This window comes from Pelodiscus sinensis, chromosome 20, assembly GCF_049634645.1.
Source record: "Pelodiscus sinensis isolate JC-2024 chromosome 20, ASM4963464v1, whole genome shotgun sequence".
Lineage (NCBI taxonomy): Eukaryota > Metazoa > Chordata > Testudines > Trionychidae > Pelodiscus > Pelodiscus sinensis.
The window spans coordinates 22827058-22844144 of NC_134730.1; the positions used below are offsets into that span (position 1 = coordinate 22827058).

The 17087-nt window shown below is 45.8% G+C and overlaps 1 long non-coding RNA gene across 2 annotated transcripts in view; it reads right to left on the bottom strand.

Annotated features, from left to right (window-relative positions):
• Positions 1 to 7096: 7096 nt before the first annotated feature.
• LOC106731434 (uncharacterized) overlaps positions 7097 to 17087 on the bottom strand; it is a 96054-nt gene continuing 86063 nt past the window's right edge. For both annotated transcript variants that reach the window (XR_012896970.1, XR_012896968.1), the window contains one exon: positions 7097 to 10059. This is a non-coding gene — a long non-coding RNA (uncharacterized LOC106731434). The remainder of the gene's footprint in view (positions 10060 to 17087) is intronic.

Sequence of the window (17087 nt, forward strand, 5' to 3'; positions counted from 1 at the left end):
TTGAGAGTGCCTACACAGCACTAATTTAGAAATACAGCATCCTTCCTCCAACTTCCCTTACTCCTCATACAATGAGGGTTACAGGAGTCAGAGTAAGAATTCCTCCAGCTTGACAGTATTTCAACATTATTTTGAAATAACTGCCTGCTCTGTAGACGCGGACTAAGTTACTTCGAAATAATGTTGCCATGTAGATGTACCCAGAGTCAGCCCAAGTTACAGGCTGACCGGGCTACCGCCTGGGGCGCCCCATTGTAGGGGGTGCCGTGTGGGGCTGCCGGACTGGGAGGGGCCACACATGTGCTGGTGTCCCGGGGGCAGGGCTGCACATGTGCTGGGTGTCCGGGGCAGGGCTGCACATGAACTGGGCACCCGGGGGCGGGGAGTGCTGGGCAACCAGGGCCAAGCATGAGCCACACTCCCGGGGCGGGGACAGCACTGTGCTCCCGGGACCGGGGCGCACAAATGACTCGGGCCGGCCCTGGACGTACCCATACAGAACAGATTAGAATAGCTTCCTCTGGCACCGTTTTACATTGACACTTAACACTTACAACTAACTCTCTGTTCGGATTCAGACAGTAACATGGATAGCACGTGGGCCACCAAGACTTATAGGCAGAGAAAAGGAGCACAAATCATGGGGTTACCAGGTGTCTGGTTTTGAACCGGACAGTCCATTATTTGAGCTTTCTGTTCGGGAAACAAATTGAGAAAATATAACTGTCTAGTATTTTCTAAATAAGATGTAATGTAGATGTGATATAATGTCCAGTGTGTCTGGTATTTTTGTTGAAACCATCTGGCAACCCTACAAATCGATGTGGATGATAATGTCAGTGTAGAAGACAAGTCAGAGGGGTTGCCATGTTAATCCAGATCTGCAAAAACAACCAGCGGTCCTGTGACATTTTAAAGACTCACAGATTTATTTGGACATAAGCTTTTGTGGTTAAAAAACACTTTGATTTTTTTACTCCACAAAAGCTTATTCCCAAATAAATCTGTTAGCTTTGAAGGTGCCACAGGACTCCTCATTGTATAGTGTAGGAAGAGTGGACATAATTGTACTGAAAATCTGGCAGGTGCACGAAAGAGGATGAAGCTAATAAAAGGCTTTGAGAGGGTACTCGCCTTCCAAATATGCTCTTTGGGCAGTGTCTGTGGTTTCCACAGAAAAGCAGGTATGAACATTTTGACTGAGTTTTGCATTGAGACTTACTCATATAGCTCAAAGCCGAACTCAGGGAGATACATGCCAGTTTAGACTAGAACTAGAGAAATATTCTCGGCAAACTCGTGGGAAGTTAAACCAGAAAGTTTCATAAAGTTTATTTCGCCAGGTAATTTGAAGAGCAATAATATTTCTGCAGCCTCTCTCTCACCCAGAAAGGCCATTATTACTGGACACCTTCTAAACAGCAACACACCCTATATAGTTGACAGTCTCCAGTATCTTTTGGACCTGTCACTTAATTCCTTTTCAGTTCTTTAGAAAGAGATGGGCCTAAACACACTCGGCTGTGTCTAGACTGGCAAGTTTTTCCGCAAAATCAGCTGCTTTTGCGGAAAAACTTGCCAGCTGTCTACACTGGCCACTTGAATTTCCGCAAGAACACTAACTTCCTACTGTAAGAAATCAGTGCTTCTTGCGGAAATACTATGCTGCTCCTGTTCGGGCAAAAGCCCTCTTGCGCAAATCATTTGCGCAAGAGGGCCAGTGTAGACAGCACAGTACTGTTTTGCGCAAAAAAGCCCCGATCGCGAAAATGGCGATCGGGGCTTTTTTGCGCAAAAGCACGTCTAGTTTGGCATGGATGCTTTTTCACAAAAAGTGCTTTTGCGGAAAAGCATCCGTGACAATCTAGATGATCTTTTCCGCAAATGCTTTTAACGGAAAACTTTTCTGTTAAAAGCATTTCTGGAAAATCATGCCAGTCTAGACGTAGCCATTGGCTTGAACCTATCACCATCAGACTATGGTGACATTCCTATGCAGAATTTCCTGATAGTCTCTGTCATGTATTAAGTCAACCATCTTAAAAGGTAGGCGATAGCTCATTTCCAGATCTGTATTTCATTGTCCTTTTAGATGGGTTTGGACCCAGTGCTAGGAGGAATCACCGACGTGACAAAACAGCCAAATCCTATCGGCACATTTTTCTTCCTTACTGGTTATTTTCTAACAAAGAAATTTTGTTTTAAAAGTGTATTGTTGTGAATTTGAGACCATTGATCAATCTGTTTGTCACTGATAGTCACTACCGGGAAGCGGGCATCGTTGTAGTTCTGATGGAGACGTGATTTGGGACTTACCTTCCCTATATGACTGACTGCCAAAATAAGGCGAGAGCAACTAGCCACTTATTACAGTAGCGTGGGAAGCCTTTGTGTGTAGAGTCTTTGTAGATTTGCACTGCCTTTAAAAACCTTCACAACTGTACAACATGGGGTGTTTAATTACCAGGTAAAAGAAAAAAAAATTGAGACTCCATTTAATTATTTGATTGCACAGTAACCAAAGAGTGTAAGAGGGCTATAGCCAGAAGGCACTTCAAAGCAATGCCTTGATGTTTCTTAGTGGGCATTAATGGTTTCTGAAGGCAGGAGATTGTTTAAAAAAAATATTAAAACCCTCCTCATGATCCCGCCAGCAATCTCAAAAAAATGCATAAACACTGGAGTCCTCTGCCAGCGAGGAGAAAAAAAAAAGTTCAAAGGGAACTGAGAGTTTTCATGTAAAGTTTAGAGTTTAAGGCGTGACTGTTGGCTATGGAGCCTCACTGTTTGAACTCTTGTTTATTAAAAACAGTTTCCCAGCATTACGCAGAGTTCAGAAAGACAACAGAAAAGTGCAGGCTTTTTCCCTGTGCAATGTTTAAAGGCTCCATTGATTTCTACCTATAGGTTTTATCTTTTGTTTTTTTTAATCACTTTCAAAAGTGGAGCACAATAGCCAAGAAAAGCCTGAGTCTGGTTCCAGGAGGAGACCTGGTCTGGAACATGTTCCTCCGCCCACCCCGCCCCGCCCCTGCCCACCCAACTACTTTTTTTCCCACTTTTCCCCCCAATATTATAAACCACTTGTAAGAATTCACTCCAAGTTCTCAAGAGACAAAAGCAAGTGGATGACATCACCATTACCTCCAATAACGAGCTGACAATTCTGTTGGCAAAACAAGTTTTGTTGTCACTCTCTATCTTCCTCCCTTCCCTGACAACAAAACTGTTGATCAACGTCCCCTCAAGCAATGGGGCACTGGGAAAAAGAAAAGATTTGCAATGTCTCAGTCTGGAATTGATCATTCAGCCTGTCTTGTCTCATCACTGCAATATAGACACCTCTTTCCTCTTATTAGCCACTTATGTGTGTCGTTCACTGATTTAGCCAGTCTGATTAGCTTGAAAAGCCCCCCCCCCCATGAAATCCAGGCCTTTTCATTCAGATAAGAAATGAACAAGGAGCCAATGGAATCCTACAATTCTGGTGGCTTTAAGCACTAGGCATGTAAATATGGTATCAACTAGAACTTCCATACAGTAGCTACATTCAGCCCAAATAGAATGAGTTACAGCGATTTAACCAAGAGGTCAATGGAGTTGTACCAGTGAAAGCTGTAGGGGGCTGCGTCTAGACTGGCATGATTTTGCGGAAATATTTTTAACGGAAAAGTTTTTCCGTTAAAAGTATTTCCACAAAAGAGCGTCTAGATTGGCACGGATGCTTTTGCACAAATCTAGATGCGCTTTTGCGCAAGAAAGCTCCGATGGCCATTTTAGCCATCGGGCTTTCTTGCGGAAAAAATTAAGGTGCCTGTCTACACTGGCCCTCTTGCACAAGTATTCTTGCGCAAGAGGGCTTATCCCTGAGAGGGAGTGTGAAAGTATTTGCGCAAGAAGCACTGATTTTGTACATTACAAAGTCAGGGCTCTTGCGCAAATTCAAGCGGCCAGTGTAGACAGCTGGCAAGTTTGTGCACAAAAGCGGCCGCTTTTGGGCAAAATCTTGCCAGTCTAGATGCACCCAAGGAGTATCTAGTTAGCTAGCTATTGCTATAGTGTCTGAAGATTGGGGAACACCCCCCTGGAAAACAAGCTCACAGGTTGTACATTTTATGCTGAATTCTTACCCCTAATTGAATAGATTCAAAGGTAACAAGGCTCAGAGCCACCCAGACTTTGTTTTTGATAACAGAGGCGGCCATCTATCCAGCGTAAGCCTCACATCAGGAGAGATTCAAAAGGCGTATTAGGAAGAGAGTCAGAATACACATAAAACAAGCCCCAGGGAAGCATCTGCTGAACAGGTAGCATCGGTAACCTCAGGTTAGTTCTCAAGGCCAAATCTTCAACCCTAAATCACGAGAGCCCTGCAAAGCTGCAGAAATCTGCTTTATACCTGTGGGTATCCACGGCCACAGATGTAGATATCCACAGCTCAGTTGTGCAATTAAGAACAAGGATGTGCATGCTGTATTTAGAGCTCTGCAAATTTGCGGATGTGTCTAAGGATAGCCACGGATCATTTTTGCAGAGGCAGATGCGGCTACAAATGTTGTATGGATACAGGGCTCTATAAATGATTGGAGTTACCCTGGCTGAGGCTCCGGGCCTGTCATTGTCTAAAAACAACATGTAAGAGAAAGTGCTGATAATAGAATATGGTCTTCCCTTGTGTAAGCATAACAAAGAGATAAGAGACTATGATGAAAACAAGGGAACAGATGTTAGCTTGAATCGAAAAGAAGGGGACTAATGAGGCCAAATGTTGATCTCTTACACTACTATAAACCCAGAATAAATAAAGTGAAGCTGATGGAATCATGATGGGGGTAAAACTGGTTCAAGTGAGGTCTGACCCAGCTTACAAAGCTTAATATCGCTTATGTGCCTGGATATGGATGGAGAACGAATGCACAATGAAAGTGAGTTAGGTGCTTTATTTACACACAGTCTCCTTGCCCCCAAAGAATTAACAAGCTAAGCAGACTCCGAAAGGACAGAAGGTTACAGCATAAGACTTTGTATGTGTAGACAAAATGGCATCCTTTTTAATTCAATGTATTGTTCTGACCAAGGGTCCTTAATAGCAGGACTGGGTTTCAAAGATGCCCCAGGCTCACTATCATTGCTGGATGCTCTGTGAGTGAAAGCACGGGAGAGATTGCTCCTTGCCTGTCTCATGTCAGGCGGGGGGAGGAGAGTGCTCAAACTGCAGGGATGGATGGGAAAATATGCACTTAATTTTGGGTTCTGTTTTCCCTAACCCAGTGCAGCTCCAGTAAAATCAGATTAAAATACCTCCAGTTCCTGATGTTTGGGGATATTTAAAGTCAGATCAAAGTCCTTTTAGCCAGCCCTTTTGGTAGCACGTTTGATGAGAAACACAGGTGCACTAAGATATTAAGCAAGCAGTCAGGCTGATTTTAAATACCGCCTTGAAATTCTGTTTCTGATCCCCTTAAATATCAATCAAGGGGGGAAATGATGTTTTAATAAAACCAGGGACTTTTTTCTGGATACAATTTGAGCTGCTTCACTTTCTGCATTGTTAAACTTTTGACTTTGCTTCTTTGCTAAAATAGTTACTATGGGGGGAAAAACCTCTCATTTTGGAGAGGCAACTCCAGTTAAGATTCAGAATACGCCCAGCCACCTAAGTGTTGAGGACAGAATGACTTTCTAGAGGTAGGGCATCTTCAGCTGGGAGACTGCATGGGCTGCACTTGTGTTTGCACAGAACTACCTGCGCCTAAACATATCACCATATAGCCAGCATGAACACCTGCTCAGAATTCTAATGCTCATGTGTACTCTTTAAAGAATCCAATGCCAGCACATGGACCAGTGGATCAGCACAAAATTTGCCAGATTCAGTAGTGACTTCAGATGATAACATTTTAGGGTATTTAGGGCAGTTGGGTATTTAAATGGTGCACACATTTGTCATAAATGGAGACGGAGTGTTGAAATTCTGTCCCTGTTATCCCAGCAAGAGAGACATCTTTGCATTTCCACATCCATCCGTTCTTTATAATCACTGCAAGACTGAAATTGGAACACCATAAGTCAAACCAGTAAATGAGGCAGACACACACTAATTGCAAAGGTTAGCACCTCTCCCTTTGCTGCATGATCACCTCAGATGGTAGAAACACTCCCATGCCAGAGCAGTGGTGTGGAGGGGTTTAAGGGATTCTTCCAGAAGCATTTCTTTACTGAAGATATTTTTCTTGTTAAAGATTTAACAAACATGATAATGAAATCAGAAAGAATTGTAGATATTTCTAACAACATTGGTGGTATTGTATTGGGCAGGTCACAAGGCAAGGCTATCATATATACAGTAGCCCAATGTCTGTGACTCTGTAACGCTGTAGGATTACGAGTCACCTCTGGGGGCGCTGTTGCCTCATGCCGTGGCACTCGACTGAGTTCTGCGCTGCTCCGCCAGGCCGCCGCGGGGGAGCAAGCAGTGCAAGCGGCCGTTTGGGTCCTGCGCTCCCTATGCTGCATGCGGAGCGCAGGGCCCAAACGACCACTTGCTCCCCTGTGGCGGCCCGGCTGAGCGGCACAGAACTCAGCCGAGTACCACGGTGGGAGGGGAAGGGGGCGGGGCAGTAACATACACAGCCAGGTGGCGGGGCATGGCCATGTACGTCACCACCTCGCCTCCCGCCGTGGTGCTTGGCTGAGTTCTGCACCGCTCAGCCAGGCTGCCGCGCGGGAGCAAGTGGCGCAAGTGACCGTTTGGGCTCCGCGGTCCCCCGAGTGAAAGGGGGAGGAGAAAAGAGAGAGAGTCAGGAGGCGGAGGAGAGCGGGGGGGGGGGGAGGAGGCAGGAGGAAGAGGAGGAGGAGAGAGAGAGACAGAGACGGACGTGGCGGAGAGTCCCAAAAAATCCCACTGTACGACGGGTTAGTGGCTAGTTTGAATAGAATGGGTATCTTTCATTTCCACACAGGTGTGTCTTTAGGGGGAAAAGGGTTTAGCAGTTCAGTTTATCAGAGATGTTTAGATGACAGATTCTAGAAAAACTCTTTGGTGATCTGGAAAGCTGTTTTAGTGCCTCCAACTATCTACTTTACTAAAAAAAAAGCATAATCTGTGTCTCCTATGTCCCCCAACTGAGAATGAGCCACATTAAATTTGCTATTAATAACCTTTTACTTTTGAACTCCGAGAAAATTAGTTGCTTCTCACTAAGGGTTCAATCTTGATTTTATTGTACAAGCAAAACTCCCCCGGCATTTTATAGGCGCTGGGTCTGGATTGCACGTAATATACAGCTTTCTGTACAAGGTTTACTGTGCTTGTTTAAAATGCAACTAAATAAAGTAACATTAAAAATATTCTTTATAACATACCCTGGTGAAACAAAGCTGTCAAAATGGAAGAAAAAAGGAGGAGGGAAAAGAACAAAGAATATTTACTCTTGAGAGAAAAAACATGAACGTTTAAACAAATGTATTGCTATTATCAAAAAGAGGTCAGTATCAACTATTTAAGTACAAATTCTCTGTTTTCTATAAATAACGTAAAGGCTGCTGGACATGGATATACAGCGGTATGAGTCTCAAGGTTATGGCCCAATCTTACAAAAGAGAACTGTGAGGGTGGACCAGCCACACTGGGTAAATTTAGAGTGGAGTATAGGTGTATACACAAACACACACACACACCCATCACTGCATGTAGTGTAAAACAGCTACCTGTGGGTGGAACACAGCTAGCTCAGAAGGCAGAGTGCCAGTTTACCAAAGCCACTTTCTACACAACAGCACTTCCACTGGAGTTTTCCCAACCAAATGCTGGCCACACCCAGCCCTAATTAGCTGATGAAAGCTGAGTACCTCAGCCTGAAGTGGCATTGCTTTAGGCCCTATGGAGTATTATTGTAGTGACACCATTCTGTCTGGTTAGATTAATTGCTTTTGCCGTTTGAAGATCCAGTGTGAATCATTTCTTCATTCAGAATATTTTTCTTTTCAAAGCAAGTGACCTTAAAATAGAATTAAAAAAATCCTAGTCATGAACAAGGTATTTCAGGATTAACCGAGGGGTCACAATTATAAGGGGAGCTGGTAGGTAACCTGTCTATAAGGGTTGCTAACAGTTTCCATCATAAAGGATTCTTATGACCTTTTAATGGGGTGCTCTAACACCTCCATTGTTGGCAGTTGGCCTTAGAAATTCCACAGAAAGCAAGCCCTAGGATCAGACAAATTCCTTTTCTTTGTCCTATGCAACTGCCCTCTGATTTGACTGAGTTTTGGACTATTACAAATGCTATCCATGTGTGGAATAATGTTTTTGGATGTGTACCGAGGCATGTGTGAATGTGCACCACCAGTAGAAAAATAAAACACTTAACTGTGAGCACTCGGCTAATCATCTGGGTGGCATCGGAATCTCTCCTGAGTGGCTGCACAAGCACACAGCTTACAGGGAACACTGCTCTCCCCCACCAGCATATGGTGCCCATCGATGACTGCATCTCACATAATACTGCAGCATAGACTGGTGCTAAGGGTTCACAATGAAGAAGTCACACAAAATATAATTAGCCTTTAAAAAAAAACAACCACCACCACCTAGGAAATTAGATACAAACAATGTTAAAAGGACACTATTTCAAAGGCAAAGTCAGGCACTCGAAAGTTAGCAGGTCCCTGATTTGCAGAGGCCTGGTCTGTCTTAATTGTGCCCCTTGTGCACATACCTGATGATACAGTTTTTAATTACATGATATCACACTAGTTTCCAAACCAGACCCCTGCTTCATTCAGGGTATAAAATGGGCACAGAGTTTAGTTTGCACAGGCAACTGTAGACCAGGTATTTCCTTCTCCTGCTTGACTTCACAATCTACATAACATTCTCATAGTACAATCATTTCGTATGCAATAATACAAATTATGAATCGGCAAATATACCAAGCCTTGCATTGCCTTTTATATGAACAGATATAACCCTATGGTTTAACACACTATAAAACAATCGTTTTAAAAGCCTCTAAAGCTGTAATCAATGGCGCTTGTGATAAATTAGAGACTGAATAGAAACCAAGACCAACACTGGGCAACAAAAACAAAACAAAAAAAACAAGACAAATACAATAAAGTTGGAAAGAAAATAAGAGATTAAACTTGAAAGGCCTCTCGGTTTATCACATGTGCAACTGTTCCAGGGGTGGGGGGACATTTTTGGATTAGGGGCCGCTGACCCACAGAAAAAAACCATCAGTTGGAGGGTTGCACAAAAGTGAGAAGCAAACCCTTCCCCCCAAAAAACCCCATCAACCACCCCTCGCATACCACAGTCTATGGGGTGGTGCCAAAAATGAGTAGTTTAGTGTGGAGGGGGCTGCCGGGAAGCAGGCTTGGGGTGTAGGGTTTGGGTGGGAGAAAGGGCACAGGTACAGGTTGTAGGATAGTGCAGGAGCTGAATGGGGTGCAGGGTTTGGGTTGGAGGGGGACTACAGGGCCGTAGGTTCCCCATCCCTGTTATGAGATCAGGCTGTAAGTTGGAAGCTCTTTGGGCTAGGAAATATGTCTTCTCTTTTGAAAGCACTGAGCATGCTATTGGTGCTTAATACACATATCAATATCATACACTTTACACTGACACTGTTCTTTGGTTGGAATTATTGTTAAATGCTTTCAAAACCCAAACCCAAGTAGCTTTCCTTGTATTTATGAGAATGTGCCAAGAATGCCTCCAAAATAAACCTGGAACTTTGTATTGTTCTTTTCTATGCTTTCCTTTATCTCTTACTTTCCTTGAGCTATTCCACATGGCCACTCCCCTTTTCTCCTTCAAATACATCCTCCAACCCCACTTCTGCTGGGAGGCCTAGAATGAATTCCTAATAACTGATGACTGGCTCAAGGGCTAGTTGAAGACAGTTGATACTTTTCATAAATAATTTTTTAAGTACAGTTTAATTGTATCTTGTATTCTTCTCTCTCCACTGCACTTTTCATCAATCGCTTATCTCCATGAGCTCTTTGAGGCAGGGTCTGTGCATCTGGACAGCAGCTGGCCTATTGGGGACACATCTGCAATACAAATAATAAAGAAGAATATCAGGGAGAAACATTTGCTTGATGACAGAAAAGAGGAAATTGCAGGAAACTGCCCTATCGGTAAAACAGCCCCCAAAAATCTATAGGTCACACCTGCAGAAGGTGCAAATCGTGCAGCTCCACTGACTTCAATGCTCAGAACGTCAGTCGCAGAGACCACGATTTACGCCCGCAGAGGATCTGGCCTGTGGTGTGCATAATAAGAGCTGTTCCCTTCACCCTCCCTGGTTATTGTACTTACAATTGTGATTTTCTCCCCTTTTCAGATGGCTGTCGACCTTCTGGTCTCACCCCCCAAATCAACAGTAATGGCTTCCTTTGAACTGCTGCTTAGCTCTCATTCTTGCCAACAAGATTTTGACTTTCCCTGACTCTTCTCCTCTCCCTTCCCCACCCCCCATTCTTCTCTCTCTTCTCACAGCTGGTCTGCTTTAGTTTACAGCATAATAACTAGAGGTCTGTCATGGGACAGATTCACCACAGTAGCATCTCCAGCCGGCGGTCCTGGGAATTAGTTTGTTTGGCTGGCTGGACACCTCCCTCTAGCTGGTATCTCCCCGTGTTCTGTGGCCATTACATCCTCTTCAGGGCACTGCCCTCTGGCAGTGCCTACGCCAGTGCCTGAGTCCTGCTTCTGGGGGTTAGTGTTTATCCTGCTTGCACTCCTAGGTCCTCCCTTCCCCAGGGGCACCCTGTTCTCCTCCCAGGAACATGGAGGCTGCACGATCTCGCGGAAAAGCAGCCGCTCTTGCGCAAAAACTTGCTGCCTGTCTACACTGGCCACCTGTTCTTATGCAAGTAAACTGACATTCTAAAGTATAAAGTCAGGGCTTCTTGCACCAGAACTCTGACGCTTCTGCTCAGGACTAAGCCCTCGTGCGCAAGAGCCCTTCCGGAAGGGGCCAGTGTAGACAGGCAACATGAATTTCTTGCACAAGAAAGCCCTATGGTTAAAATGGCCATCGGAGTTTTCTTGCGCAAGAGGGCGTCTACACCAGCATGGATGCTTTTGCGCAAAAGCACATGCCAGCGTAGACGCTCTCTTCTGGAAGAATTTTTGCAGAAGAACTCTTCCACAAAAAAGTTTTTGCATGAGAATGCGCCAGTGTAGATGTAGCCCCAGTTCCCCTGTATTCACCTTGTCTCAGGGACCCATTGCCAGTCTTCATCTAGCCCCTGCCTCAGGGGCAAACTGCAGTCTGTAATGGCCACTCATCACTGGCAAAGGGGTGTGGACCTGCTGCCCCTGCCTACCATGACTGCCTCTCTACAGACCTAGTAACCTCAGGCCTTGCTTCAGGCTCTGCAGCCTGGGAACCTACTTGGCCAGAGTTTCCCCAGCTCGGCTCTACCTCCAGGAAGCCTCTAGCTTCCCTGGCAGTCAGGTCCCCACTGCTCTCTCTCCAGAGCAACAATCAGTCCTACCTCTCCCTCCAGGAGTCCTTCTTTATATAGCCCCCAGCTTGGCCCTCATTAGCGAGAACTGCCTCAGCTGGGGCTTCACTCACAGCCCTCACTCAGGGCTGGGTTTTGCCATTAAAGGGCCAGTGCAGGGCAAGCACCCTGTCACAGGGTCAAAAAATTAAATTGATAGGTAGCAGGTTTTAAGCAAACAAAAAGAAGTTTTTCTTCATGCAGAGCACAGTCAACCTGTGGAACTCCTTGCCAGAGGATGTTGTGAAGGCCAGGACTTTACCAGATTCAAAAAAGAACTAGACAAATTCATAAAGGATAGGTCCATCAATACCCAGGATGGGTAGGAATGGTGTCCCTAATCTGTTTTCCAGAGGCTAGAAATGGATGACAGGAGAGGAATCACTTGATGATTTCCTGTTCTGTTCACTCCCTCTGGAGCATTTGGCATTGGCCACTGCGGGAAGACAGGAAGACAGGATGGACCTTTGGTCCGACCCAGTATGGCTGTTCTTGAGTTCTTATGTTCTATTTCTTCGGAGATAACATCAATGGGATTTGAGGACTTGGGTGACTTCTATTGCACAGCTGGAAACTAGCCATGAGATACTGAGAGAGGCTGTAAATCTCAGACTCCCTCGTTGTGTGTGTGGGTGGGCAAGGATCATTTTATGAGAACCTAGCTCTTTGCATAGTGATTCCTATTCAGGTGCCACCTTCAAAACTGACATTTGGAAATGAGGTGGAGAGTAACCTTTCAAACCATCTGACTGATACGCACGTAGGACAGGATAGCCGGTGTAAAACGGCGTGCTTATAATCAACAGTGATGCCAATTCGCATCAGCTGAATTCCTGGCCCAAAGAATTTTAAAACATGTGGAGATTAGATTGTTGGACCTGGGAACGTCGCCAGTTCCTGCCTAGGTTTATTTTTAGCGTGGAACACTTGGTATTCCACTTTAAAACACCCTTTTATTGGACAGAGCCACCCCCTGGTGTGACCGCATTGACTACAAGTGGGCTCCCCCAGGAATTTATTTGGCAGATGCTGTTTTAAGACTAGTATAGCCAAGTGACTGGGAGAACAAGAAGGGAATGTCTTTTATCTATATTTCTTAATGTGAGACAAATAAGAAAATCCCAGCGCACCATGTCCCGCATGGCACCTGTTATCAAGACAGAGAATGGTGGAGTTCAGAAACTTAAAATCATGCAATGCAAAGAGCCTAATGAACTGCTGATGACAAGTTTAGCTTCCAATGATAATCATAGAATCATAGAATCATAGGACTGGAAGGGACCTAGAGAGGTCATCGAGTCCAGCCCACCGCCCCCAAGGCAGGACCAAGCTCCGTCTACACCATCCCTGACAGATGTCTATCTAACCTGTTCTTAAATATCTCCAGAGAGGGAGATTCCACCATCTCCCTTGGCAATTTATTCCAATATTTGACCACCCTGAAAGTTAGGAATTTTTTCCTAATGTCCAATCTAAACCTCCCTTGCTTCACTTTAAGCCCATTACTCCTTGTCCTGTCCTCAGAAACCAAGAGGAAAAAATTTTCTCCTTCCTCCTTGTGATACCCTTTTAGATATTTGAAAACCGCTATCATGTCCCCCCTTAATCTTCTTTTTTCCAAACTAAACAAGCCCAGTTCATGAAGCCTGGCTTCATAGGTCATGTTCTCTAGACCTTTAATCATTCTTGTCGCTCTTCTCTGTACCCTTTCCAATTTCTCCACATCTTTCTTGAAATGTGGCGCCCAGAACTGGACACAGTACTCCAGCTGAGGCCTAACTAAAGCAGAGTAGAGCGGCAGAATGACTTCACGAGTTTTGCTTACAACACACCTGTTGATACAACCTAGAATCATATTTGCTTTTTTGCAACAGCATCACACTGTTGACTCATATTCAACTTGTGGTCCACTATGACCCCTAGATCCCTTTCCGCCATGCTCCTTCCTAGACAGTCGCTTCCCATCTTGTATGTATGGAACTGATTGTTCCTTCCTAAGTGGAGCACTTTGCATTTCTCTTTATTAAACTTCATCCTGTTTACCTCTGACCATTTCTCTAACTTGCTAAGGTCATTTTGAATTATGTCCCTACCCTCCAAAGAAGTTGTAACCCCACCCAGTTTGGTATCATCTGCAAACTTAATAAGCATACTCTCTATCCCAATATCTACATCATTGATGAAGATTTTGAACAGTACGGGTCCCAAAACAGAACCTTGCGGAACTCTGCTTGTTATCCCTTTCCAGCAGGATTTAGCACCGTTAACAACAACTCTCTGACTACGGTTATCCAGCCAATTATGCACCCACCGTATCGTGGCCCTATAATGTTCCATAACGATTACATTTCAGCACCTCTCTTCTCCTATGATCACTGAATAAGTGGTGATAAGATCTCCTCATTTGGAAGGAAAAGACTGTGAGACAGGGATTGTCTATCAAGAAGCCCAGCGCAGTGCACACTCACTAGACCGTTCCCTTGACAGCCCAAACACCAGCAAAGAGGCTTTGTATGATGGCTCCTCTGCAGGTCTCCACAGATAAGGAAGAACAGGTGAAATTTCACATTTTTTTCAATGATGTTTGCAATGTAAGACAAGGCTATTATCCATGCTGCAAGAAGGAGCTGTTGACAGAGACAGGGAGGACATGTCAGCAAGGATCCCCCTCCCCCAAATACTGCAAAACCAAACCAAAAGTCTTGAGGCCACGCTGAGGGCCTGCAATCGCGCAGGAAGCCCCGTGCTGTATTAATGGATAGCTGGATTTCTTTGCAGAACTCCAAGAGGTGCGTAGGGAAAAGCAGAGAGCGGAGCGAGCCCTGCCTTGGGCTTACACTCCTGGTGCCACAACAGAGGGCCATCTGCCTTCCACTCAAGATGGTGGAGAAAGTGCTAGGACATGGAGCTAGCACTCAACCAGCATGAGGCTCCGTGCTTGGAGCCCAGGGAGATTATCCAGTTACGCCCTTATAGCACGACTGAACTTGGCGTGCTAACTTTAATAGCTCCACTTCCTTGATAGTGAGGTGAGTGGGATCACGAGGGGGTCATTGGCTGAGTGCCTTCAGGGGACCAACATGTTAGAGCGACTGCTTTGATATCCCTCTCTGAGGTTTGCGCTGTTGGCTGTAATTTGCCTCTCCCTCAACTTTGTGTCCTGTTAGCAGGGAGAAAGAGAGGTTCTAATTACTTAGTCTTTGGATCAAGGCGCAGAGCCTCACAAGGTGCCTGACTCCCCCTTGGAAATCAATGAGTGTTAGGGGCCTAAATGCCTGGGAGTCTCCGTGCCCAAGTGAGTCGCATTCACATTTTGATTTGGTGAAAAAAGTCTGAAAACAACCAATATGAGTTTGGTTTTTTTTTTTAATGACTGTGAATCACTTTACCACAGCCTGTCACACAGCATATCTCCCCAGCCTCCAACACAGATTTCTCTCCTGCCTCACGGCAGTCTGTTTACAGGCTGTAAGATCTGAACTGCCCCGAATTCTTTCAAAAGGGAATTCAGTGCTGGGGAGAGTTGCTAGGCCAGTGGCCTCCAACCTGTTTAAGCCCAAGATCACTTTCTGAATTTGAGTCAGTTCAAGATCTACCTCAGACCCAAATACTCTTGCCCCGCCTCCTTCCCCGCCCCTTCTTCAATGCCCCGCCCTGTCCCACCCTTTCTCCAAGGCCCCGCCCTGCTCATTCTATGGAAATGGAGTATGGGGTGGTGAGAGGGATAAACCCTGACATCAGTGCCTCTCTTTTCTGCCTCCCCCACTCGGCACAGCAAGCAGGAGGCTCCCAGGGGGCAGTTCCTAGGCAGAGGGCAGGAGCAGCCCAGAAGTGGAGGGAAGGGCAACTGACATGCCAGCCTCCCAGCCAAACCAGTCAGGATCCCCTCTCAGAAGCTCCGCAATCTAATAATTGATACTGATCTATTGGCTGATGACCACTGTGCTAGACGGATAGATCTGGAGACAGGCTGCCTGAGTTTACGCAGGGGGCAGACACAACATAAGTGCCCTCTGTGATGGACTGGGCCGTGTCTGGGCACAGCTGAGGGTGTCCGCTCAGGGTGAATTGCTCAAATCCTGGGCTCCTTACCGCCCCCAGACTGGTGACCTTTCCAAACCGGCCACAAACCAGTCCCACCGAGCGCTCCAGCAGCCTGCCTGAAGCCTCACGAGCAAAACCCCTCCGACACCCCAGCAATATCCGTGCCCCAGATGGCCCCGGGCCTCATACACAGGTGAGGGGTCCTAACACCCAATCCCACCTACCCCGAACAAGTCCTGTCCGGTTCCGAGAAACCAGCCACAGATCCCTGGTCAATTTACCCTCTGGATCTTACCCACAAATCACGCTGGGCCAATCCTTTAGAATCTATATCTAAAGGTTTATTATCACAAGAAAGAAAAGCATGAGAGTAAGGTTATTAAAGTACAGTACGTTACATGCACCGAATCTCCCAGTTCTCGATGCAGGCTTTAGCAGAGATGTTGCAGCTGCTGGTTTAAAAGTTCTTATTGCGCATCCTAAGATCAGGATGGGTCCACAGGTCTTTCGGGCCCTTCAATCCCTGCAATGCTGCCTCTGGGATGAAGTGCTGAGCTGAAAACAAAAATGGCATCGACCACATGGCCTCTTTATACCTCCTTCCTGGCCTCTTCTTGTATGCAGCAGGTCACCTGGTCAGAGGCCAATCTCTGTGTTTCCTGCTGGCTGCTCTCAGGTGACAGCCCCCATTCTTTGGGTGTGTCCTTGGCCCATCAAGTGCCATTGTCCTACAGGGCCTGGCTAATCAGCCTGTCCATAGCAATGCTTAACCACATTCAGAGAAATATTCAGCTTCCACGCAGATTACAGATTCCTACCTACACACACAGACATTATACACTCACATAAATAGTGTACACAGGATCAGCAAACAATAAACTCCCATTCAATACCCCACATGGCTCCCTTTTATATCATTTTCTGGGGCCAACAACCCCACCTAGGGGTGCAGCAGCGACCTGGCTGCTTCCCTCTAATTCGGTAATGTGACACCCTCACACTGCTCGCCTAATATGTCTCAGCCTGGACCTCGTCTCTGGGTGTGAAGGGCAGCATCATCTCTCACGCCCCTTTCCTTGGCTGAGGCAGCTGACAATGGTGCCGTTTAGCGCCTGCAGAGTGTCGTTTTGTCCCCAAAGAAGCTAGCTGTGAGCTAACGGGGAAAGGTTTTATTGATCAGCCAGCACAGGTCCCATTGCCACAGCACCCAAGTGACTCAGCATCTGTAGTGCATTTCTCTTCACAATCCCCCTTGAAGTAGGGATGTATTATTATCCCCATTTAAAAGATGGGGAAATATGGCATAAGCAAATCTAAAGTATAGAACAGGGATATGAACCCATGTCCCAAGTCAAAGGTTACTGCTCTAACCACTGGATCATCCTGCCTCTCAGACTCTACTCAGGCTATGTCAGGATTGACACTGCCGCGATCGATCTTCCAGAGTTTGATTTAGTGGCTCTGTTAAAGACCCACTAAATCGAACTCAGAGGGTGCTCCCATCATCACGTGTACTCCTGATC